The sequence below is a fragment of the Coregonus clupeaformis genome, chromosome 29, assembly GCF_020615455.1.
Source record: "Coregonus clupeaformis isolate EN_2021a chromosome 29, ASM2061545v1, whole genome shotgun sequence".
Classification (NCBI taxonomy): domain Eukaryota; kingdom Metazoa; phylum Chordata; class Actinopteri; order Salmoniformes; family Salmonidae; genus Coregonus; species Coregonus clupeaformis.
In genome coordinates, this window is record NC_059220.1 from 35,896,312 (window position 1) to 35,906,810 (window position 10,499).

Genomic DNA, 10,499 nt, shown 5'->3' on the forward strand with positions numbered 1-10,499 from the left:
CCTCCTTGTTGAAGGGTGGGCTGTCCCGGCTCCGCTGGTCTGCTGAGGCTGATTTGGCATTCAGTAGATTGCGGGGTCTGTTCACCTCAGGTAGGGACTGGAGCTGTCTTATCCCAACGCTCAGGCACGCCACCCAAGCTCCGACCCTGTGCCTTCTTTTCCAAGAAGCTCAGCTCGGCGGAGCAGAACTACAGCGTTGGTGATCGGGAGCTGTTGGCTGTTTTCCGAGCTTTGACGGTGTGGAGACATTGGCTCGAAGGGGTGAAACACCTCATCTGGACAGACCACCGTAACCTGGAGTACATTCGGGCAGCGAGGAGACTGAATCCTCGCCAGGCCAGATGGGCCCTCTTCTTCACCCGGTTTGATTTCACACACTCATACATTCCGGGTACGAAGAACGTGAAGGCAGACGCACTGTCTCGGCTGTATGACACAGAGGAGAGGCCCAGAGACAACACCCCCATACTCCCGGCCTCATGCGTTGTGGCGCCGGTAGTATGGGCGATGGACACATATATAGCGCAGGCATTACGCACAGATCCATCTCCACCGCAGTGTCCAGCTGGCCTGCAGTACGTGCCTGCGCTTATCCGTGATCGTCTAATCTATTGGGCACACACGTCACCCTCCTCTGGTCATCCAGGTATCGGTCGTACAATGCGCTGCCTGACCGAGAAGTACTGGTGGCCTACCTTGGCTAAGGACGTGAGGGTGTATGTTTCCTCCTGCTCAGTGTGCGCCCAGAGTAAGGCACCTAGGCACCTCCCAGCGGGTAAGCTACAACCTCTACCAGTTCCACAACGACCATGGTCTCACCTGAGTATAGATTTTCTCACTGATCTTCCCCCCACCCAAGGTAACACCACTATCCTGGTCGTTGTGGACCGCTTTTCAAAGTCCTGCCGCCTCCTTCCTCTGCCCGGTCTCCCCATGGCCCTACAAACTGCAGAGGCTCTGTTTACTCACGTCTTCCGGCACTATGGGGTACCAGAGGATATAGTGTCCGACCGAGGTCCCCAGTTCACGTCTAGAGTCTGGAAGGCGTTCATGGAACATCTGGGGGTCTCGGTCAGCCTGACCTCTGGATTTCACCCCGAGAGTAATGGGCAGGTGGAGAGGGTGAATCAAGATGTGGGTAGCGTCCTGCAGACCTACTGTCAGGACCGTCCGGGGGAGTGGTCGTTGTTCCTGCCATGGGCAGAATATGCTCAGAACTCTCTCCGCCACTCCTCCACTAACTTAACACCCGTACAATGTGTTTTAGGTTACCAACCGGTCCTGGCACCGTGGCACCAGAGCCAGACCGAGGCTCCTGCGGTGGATGACTGGATTCGGCGCGCGGAGGAGACGTGGGACGCTGCCCACGTTTGCCTCCAGCGCGACGTGCGTCGTCAGAAGGCCAACGCTGACCGCCACCGCAGGGAGGCCCCGGTGTTCGTACCGGGGGATCGGGTCTGGCTCTCGACCCGGGCCCCCCCTCCTGACGCGCGGCTCCAGCAGTGCATCGACCCCGGCCTCGGGGACGGCCAGGACTATGCGGAGCAGGGCAAGTCAGATGGTGATGGTGGAAATCCCTCAACAGGGAGGGATCGAGGATGTCCCCCTCCTGGTTCGGGCAGGCTTCGGTGTTCGTCGTCACCGGAGTACTAGCTACTGCCGATCCCATTCTCATCACTCCATTGTCATGTCTTGTCAATCACACACACCTTGGTGCTCATTCCCCTAATTAGTATGTGTATAAGTGTTCCCTCTGTTCCCCTTGTCTTTGTGAGTGATTGTTTGTTGTAAGAGCGTGTAGCTCGGTTGAGCTACTATTCTTAGTGTTTATGCCAAGGTGGATGTGTTCCCTTGTTAGTTTCGTTTTGACGCTTGGAGCATTTGATTTATGTAAACAGAATAAACTCTGGACTTCGGTATTTTACCTCCTGCGCCTGACTCCTTCCTTCACACCTCGTCACAGTCCCCACAGTGACTGTACGCACATACCCCAACCAGAAGCCATGGATTACAGGCAACATCTGCACTAAGCTAAAGGGTAGAGCTGCCGCTTTCAAGGAGCGGGACTAACCCGGAAGCTTATAAGAATTCCCGCTCTGCCCTCCGACAAACCATCAAACAGGCAAAGCGTCAATACAGGACAAAGATCGAATCGTACTACACCGGCTCCGACGCTCGTCGGATGTGGCAGGGCTTGCAAACTACTACAAAGGGAAGCACAGTTGCGAGCTGCCCAATGACACGAGCCTACCAGACGAGCTAAATTACTTATATGCTCGCTTCGAGGCAAGTAACACTGAAACAGGCAAAAAGCATGATGTTTCCACCCCCATGCTTCACAGTAGGTATGGTGTTCTTTGGATGCAACTCAGCATTCTTTGTCCTCCAAACACGACGAGTTGAGTTTTTACCAAAAAGTTATATTTAGGTTTCATCTGACCATATGACATTCTCCCAATCCTCTTCTGGATCATCCAAATGCTCTCCAGCAAACTTCAGACGGGCCTGGACATGTACTGGCTTAAGCAGGGGGACACGTCTGGCACTGCAGGATTTGAGTCCCTGGCGGCGTAGTGTGTTACTGATGGTAGGCTTTGTTACTTTGGTCCCAGCTCTCTGCAGGTCATTCACTAGGTCCCCCCGTGTGGTTCTGGGATTTTTGCTCACCGTTCTTGTGATCATTTTGACCCCACGGGGTGAGATCTTGCGTGGAGCCCCAGATCGAGGGAGATTATCAGTGGTCTTGTATATCTTCCATTTCCTAATAATTGCTCCCACAGTTGATTTCTTCAAACCAAGCTGCTTACCTATTGCAGATTCAGTCTTCCCAGCCTGGTGCAGGTCTACAATTTTGTTTCTGGTGTCCTTTGACAGCTCTTTGGTCTTGGCCATAGTGGAGTTTGGAGTGTGACTGTTTGAGGTTGTGGACAGGTGTCTTTTATACTGATAACAAGTTCAAACAGGTGTCATTAATACAGGTAACGAGTGGAGGACAGAGGAGCCTCTTAAAGAAGAAGTTACAGGTCTGTGAGAGCCAGAAATCTTTGTAGGTGACCAAATACTTATTTTCCACCATAATTTGCAAATAAATTCATAAAAAATCCTACAATGTGATTTTCTGGAAAAAAAAATCTCTATTTGTCTGTCATGGTTGACGTGTACCTATGATGAAAATTACAGGCCTCTCTCATCTTTTTAAGTGGGAGAACTTGCACAATTGGTGGCTGACTAAATACTTTTTTCCCCCACTGTACACTAAGTTGACTGTGCCTTTAAACAGCTTGGAAAATTCCAGAAAATGATGTCATGGCTTTAGAAGCTTTTGATAGGCTAATTGACATCATTTGAGTCAATTGGAGTTGTACCTGTGGATGTATTTCAAGGCCTATCTTTGCTTAACATCATGGGAAAATCAAAAGAAATCAGCCAAGACCTCAGAAAAGAAATAGCAGACCTCCACAAGTCTGGTTCATCCTTGGGAGCAATTTCCAAGCGCCTGAAGGTACCACGTTCATCTGTACAAACAATAGTACGCAAGTATAAACACCATGGGACCACGCAGCCGTCATACCGCTCAGGAAGGAGATGTGTTCTGTCTCCTAGAGATGAACATACTTTGGTGCGAAAAGTGCAAATCAATCCCAGAACAACAGCAAAGGACTTTGTGAAGATGCTGGAGGAAACAGGTACAAAAGTATCTATATCCACAGTAAAACGAGTCCTATATCGACATAACCTGAAAGGCCGCTCAGCAAGGAAGAAGCCACTGCTCCAAAACCGCCATAAATAAGCCAGACTACGGTTTGCAACTGCACATGGGGACAAAGATCGTACTTTTTGGAGAAATATCCTCTGTTCTGATGAAACAAAAATAGACTCTTTGGCCATAATGACCATCGTTATATTTGGAGGACAAAGGGGGTTGCTTGCAAGCCGAAGAACACCATCCCAACCAAGAAGCACAGGGGTGGCAACATCATGCTGTCGGGGTGCTTTGCTGCAGGAGGGACTGGTGCACTTCACAAAATAGATGGCATCATGAGGAAGGAAAATGATGTGGATATATTGAAGCAACATATCAAGACATCAGTCAGGAAGTTAAAGCTTGGTCGCAAATGGCTGTTCCAAATGGACCCCAAGCATACTTCCAATGTTTTGGCAACATGGCTTAAGGACAACAAAGTCAAGGTATTGGAGTGGCCATCACAAAGCCCTGACCTCAATCCTATAGAAAATGTGTGGGCAGAACTGAAAAAGTGTGTGCGAGCAAGGAGGCCTACAAACCTGACTCAGTTACACCAGCTCTGTCAGGAGGAATGGGCCAAAATTCACCCAACTTATTGTGGGAAGCTTGTGGAAGGCTACTCGAAACATTTGACCCAAGTTTAAAAATGTAAAGGCAATGCTACCAAATACTAATTGAGTGTATGTAAACTTCTGACCCACTGGGAATGTGATGAAAGAAATATAAGCTGAAATATATAATTCTCTCTACTATTATTCTGACATTTCACATTCTTAAAATAAAGTGGTCATCCTAACTGACCTAAGACAGGGAATTTTTACTAGGATTAAATGTCAGGAATTGTGAAAAACTGAGTTTAAATGTATTTGGCTAAGGTGTATGTAAACTTCCGACTTCAACTGTACATACTTACTTACAAATACACATACATAAACAACAACACTTAGGCTTTTACTTCCAGCTTATACACACTATATACCTTTTACGGACACAATCTATTTTACAATAAAAAATGTTTTCCTGTCCTTCCTCTACCTTCAACCTCTCCCATCTATTTCTGATGTCCATCCAGTTTGATTTCTATTTGCCATATATTTTTAACTGTGCTGTTGCACAAAAGTTCTGAACCTATATACATTATACAGACACAGTATAATTTACATTTGTTATTAGTCCCACCCTTGAGCTCCATTCAACTCCTCCCATCTATCTCTTAACACAATCCATATTGGATTTCTATTTGCAATATCTTTCTCAACTGAGCTGTGATGCTTCACAAATGTTCTGAACCTTTCTATTCTCATAGTTTCTACAGATTGTAAATTAAAGATAAACATTTTTGCTAAAGGTTGAATTATATTATTGATCGATTGACCATGACTTTTCAAATCACCCAGTATTGCTATCTGCAGCATTAGCTCCAGCTAAATGTTGCAATTCTTCAGCCATTCCTGGACCTGTGACCAAAAACAAGCTACATATGGACAGTACCAAAATAAATGATCTAATGACTCTGTCTCTTCGCAGCAAAATATTTTGCACCTTTTTTAGTGAAGGACACGTGTGTAACCAAGTTTGTGTTTGATAAGACATTTTAATATATTTTTAATGTGTATCTGTTGCTTTTATATTGTTTTTGTAAACAGTTCATTTGTATGTGGGACCAATACATTGGATATGCCTAGGCTAAACGTTCAGGCACTTTGGAGAGGTTGAAGAAACACTATCCCCTGTATTTCCCCCGACACCACCACAATGTTTGAGAGAGGTTGGTGTTGTAGAAATGTAGTTTTTATAGTGAACAATAACTTTTAGGCACATCCAGTGTGCAAAACAGTGCAATTACCACATTCGGACACTTTGGAGAGGTTGAAAGGACACTTGAATGTACCCTGGATACCCCATAACACCACCACAATGTTTGAGTGAGGTTGATATGGTAGATATTGTGTTTTTATACTGAACAAATAGCATTTAGGGATTGCAAATATGTAATAGCACTGGAATTATCTCATTTACAGACACATGCCACTTTGGAGAGGTTTAGGGACACTTGGAAACATCCCGTGACCACAACTGACATCACTTATGAAAATATCTGCCCATTTCTAGTTGTTAGGTCTATCAATCTCATTTTTTTTCTGATATTGCTCACATGTTGTGGAAGCCATCTGATGTGTTTCCAGCTCTAGTCATAAATAATTCACTTATAGCTTGTACAATGAAAGATGACTTTCAAAATAAGAAAACTGTTATTTTGTGTGTGCTTGATCTTGTGTATTCTGAACTATGTAACTCCTATCTATCTTCTGATAAGTTCCCCATAATATCCCAGATGTCTTCTTTCCAAATATACCTAGTTTTTGCGTGTCAGAATCATGTAATTACACATGAATAGCAGTTACCTTTGGGTATGCATATTTAGGCGGAAATCTACATTTTGCCATTACATTTAAGAGGTTAAAGATGTTAGACTGCAAATATACGGTCAGGATCTAGGTAGGGTGTCTGAGTTTAAGTATTTATGTATGTGGTTTGATGAGAGGCTTACGTGGAAGAGACATGTTGAGCATATTGAAATTAAGTGTAGGAAGGTCTGAACCTCATGAGGGCAGTGGCAGGATATGATTAGGGGTCGGATAGACAAACACAGTTGTATATGTACCAGGCATTGATCAGATCATTTTTGGATTATGGGTGCTTTGTATATGGATCGGCAGCCAAAACGGTACTACAGGTCCTGGATAGAATACAGTCAAGGGCCCTGAGATTGTGTGTGGGTGCCTTCAGGACAACACCTGTTGAGGCGTTGCAGGTGGATAGTGAGGAACTGCTACTGAGTATAAGGCAGGACAAACTTGCATTAGCGTACTGGGCGAGGTTGAAAGGGAGTTCAGAAGGACATCCTACAGTCAGGGTAACTGGGAAATGCTGGGAGCGAGGAGTGGGTAAGCAGAGGGCGTATGGGTGGACAATCGGGCAGAAGGTGGTAGAATATGGACTGGGGGAGAGAGAGATAGGGCTGGCAATTGCATTGGGGAACATTCCTCTGTGGCTGTTTTCGAAACCAAGTGTAGATGTGGACATGATTGAGGGCAGGAGAGAATGGGAAGAGGACGTGAGATGGTGTGTGGAGAGATACTTTTGGTCATGTAGTGTATGTAGACACCTGCTCGTCAAACATCTAATTTCAAAATCATGGGTATTAATATGGAGTTGGTACCCCCTTTGCTTCTATAACAGCCTTCATTCTTCTGGAAAGGCTTTCCAATAGATGTTGGAACATTGCTGCGGGGACTTGCTTCCATTTAGCCACAAGAGCATTAGTGAGGTCAGGCACTGATGTTGGGCGATTAGGCCTGGCTCGCAGTCAACGCTCCAATTAATCCCAAAGGTGTTCGATGGGGTTGAGGTCAGGGTTCTGTGCAGGCCAGTCAAGTTCTTCCACACCGATCTCGACAAACCATTTCTGTATGGACCTCGCTTTGTGCACGGGGTATCGTCATGTTGAAACAGGAAAGGGCCTTGCCCAAACTGTTGCCACAAAGTTGGAGGCACAGAATCGTCTAGAATGTCATTGTATGCTGTAGCGTTAAGATTTCCCTTCACTTGAATTAAAGAGCCTAGCCCGAACCATGAAAAACAGCCCCAGACCACTCTTCCTCCTCCACCAAACCCAGATTCGTCTGTCAGACTGCCAGATGGTGAAGCGTGATTTATCCCTCCAGAGAATGAGTTTACACTGCTCCAGAGTCCAAGGGTGGCGAGCTTTATACCACTCCAGCCGACGCTTGGCATTGTGCATGGTGATCTTAGGCTTGTGTGCGGCTGCTTGGCCATGGAAACCCATTTCAAGAAGCTCCCGATGAACAGTTCTTGTGCTGACATTGTTTCCAGAGGCAGTTTGGAACTCGGTAGTGAGTGTTGCAACCGAGGACAGGCGATTTTTATGCGCTACGTGCTTCAGCACTCGGCGGTCCCGTTCTGTGAGCTTGTGTGGCCTACAACTTTGTGGCTGAGCCATTGTTGCTCCTAGAGGTTTCCACTTCACAGTAACATCACTTACAGTTGACCAGGGCAGCTCTAGCAGGGCAGAAATTTGACGAACTGACTTGTTGGAAAGGTGGCATCCTATGACGGTGCCACGTTGAAAGTCACTGAGCTCTTCAGTAAAGCCATTCTACTGCCAATGTTTGTCTATGGAGATTGCATGGCTGTGTGCTCAATTTTATAGACCTCTCAGCAACGGGTGTGGCTGAAATAGCTGAATCCAATAATTTGAAGGGATGTCCACATACTGTTGTGTATATACAGTGGGGTTAAAAAAGTATTTAGTCAGCCACCAATTGTGCAAGTTCTCCCACTTAAAAAGATGAGAGAGGCCTGTAATTTTCATCATAGGTACACGTCAACTATGACAGACAAAATTAGAAAAAAATATCCAGAAAATCACATTGTAGGATTTTTTATGAATTTATTTGCTAATTATGGTGGAAAATAAGTATTTGGTCAATAACAAAAGTTTCTCAATACTTTGTTATATACCCTTTGTTGGCAATGACACATGTCAAACGTTTTCTGTAAGTCTTCACAAGGTTTTCACACACTGTTGCTGGTATTTTGGCCCATTCCTCCATGCAGATCTCCTCTAGAGCAGTGATGTTTTGGGGCTGTCGCTGGGCAACACAGACTTTCAACTCCCTCCAAAGATTTTCTATGGGGTTGAGATCTGGAGACTGGCTAGGCCACTCCAGGACCTTGAAATGCTTCTTACGAAGCCACTCCTTCGTTGCCCGGGCGGTGTGTTTGGGATCATTGTCATGCTGAAAGACCCAGCCACGTTTCATCTTCAATGCTCTTGCTGATGGAAGGAGGTTTTCACTCAAAATCTCACGATACATGGCCCCATTCATTCTTTCCTTTACACGGATCAGTCGTCCTGGTCCCTTTGCAGAAAAACAGCCCCAAAGCATGATGTTTCCACCCCCATGCTTCACAGTAGGTATGGTGTTCTTTGGATGCAACTCAGCATTCTTTGTCCTCCAAACACGACGAGTTGAGTTTTTACCAAAAAGTTCTATTTGGTTTCATCTGACCATATGACATTCTCCCAATCCTCTTCTGGATCATCCAAATGCACTCTAGCAAACTTCAGACGGGCCTGGACATGTACTGGCTTAAGCAGGGGGACACGTCTGGCACTGCAGGATTTGAGTCCCTGGCGGCGTAGTGTGTTACTGATGGTAGGCTTTGTTACTTTGGTCCAGCTCTCTGCAGGTCATTCACTAGGTCCCCCCGTGTGGTTCTGGGATTTTTGTTCACCGTTCTTGTGATCGGGAGAGTGCGTGAGCGGAAATATAATAATGCTCCAAGTATTAAAAGGTATTGCAGTTAGTCTTAGCGGTGCAGGTCTACACTGTCTGGGTTTTGAAGCTTTTGGTCGGCGGGGGGGGTGTGACTGGGGGCAGGGTCTACTGATAAAGTTCAAACAGGGCCACAGGTAAGAGTAGAGGACAGAGGAGCCTCTTAAAGAAGAAGTTACAGGTCTGTGAGAGCCAGAAATCTTGCTTGTTTGTAGGTGACCAAATACTTATTTTCCACCATAATTTGCAAATAAATTCATAAAAAATCCTACAATGTGATTTTCTGGAAAAAAATATCTCAATTTGTCTGTCATAGTTGACGTGTACCTATGATGAAAATTACAGGCTTCTCTCATCTTTTTAAGTGGGAGAACTTGCACAATTGGTGGCTGACTGAATACTTTTTTCCCCCACTGTATAGTGTATATAGATAATCGTGATTATTTGTTTTTAAGGATATATACAGATGGTTCAAAGGATCCAGTCAGTGGTAGGGTGGAGGCAGGGGTGTATATCCCAGATTTCAATGTTAGAGTATGTAAGCCGAGTTGATGGCCATGATTGTAGGTTTGAGATGGGTGGAGGAGGTGAAACCACTCAGAGTGGTGATCTGTTCTGATTTGGCTGCAGTGTTGAGTAGTGTGAAGACGGGCAGGTTGGATAGGGGAGACTTGTTTGTGGAGATGGTGGTGCTGTTAATGGGATTGTAGAGGATGGGAGTGGTGGTAAGCTTTTGCTGGGTTCTAGCCTATGTGGGTGTGGAGGGTAATGAGAAGGCCAATGTGGTGGCTAAGAGTGCTGTGAGGAGAGAGGGGGTAGATATTCATGTCCCGCTGGGCCGCAGGGAAGTCAAGTCCTTGATCCGGGCAAAAGGGTTCGATCTTTGGCAAAGGGAGTGGGATGCTAGTAGTAAGGGGAGGCAATTTTATCGCTTGCACCGGTCAGTAAAGGAAGAGGTGGGGAGTATGGGATGTAGGAGAGAGGAAGCTGTGTGGAGTAGACTACGGTTTGGGCACACAGGTTTGAATGCCACGTTGTGGATGATAGGGACACATGAAACAGGTCTGTGTGATGAGTGTTAAGTGGAGGAAATGGTGGAGCATGTGTTGATATTTTGTGAACTGTATGACTTAGATAGGGAGAGATTGTGTGAAAGGGTTTGATAGGCTGGACGGGGTTGGGGTTTGTGTGGTGTAGTGGGGGGAGGGAAGTGGTGTCTAGGGCTCTATTTCACTTTCTTAGAGGAACAGGAATAATGAAGAGAATTTCATGTAGGTATGACTGGCCTCACACTCCAGTACAATAGGTGGCGGTGTTTGCCCCATAAAAGTTGGATGCGATCCGCAAACCCAATCCTAAAGAAGAAGAAGAACTCAGTGGTCAGCTGACTA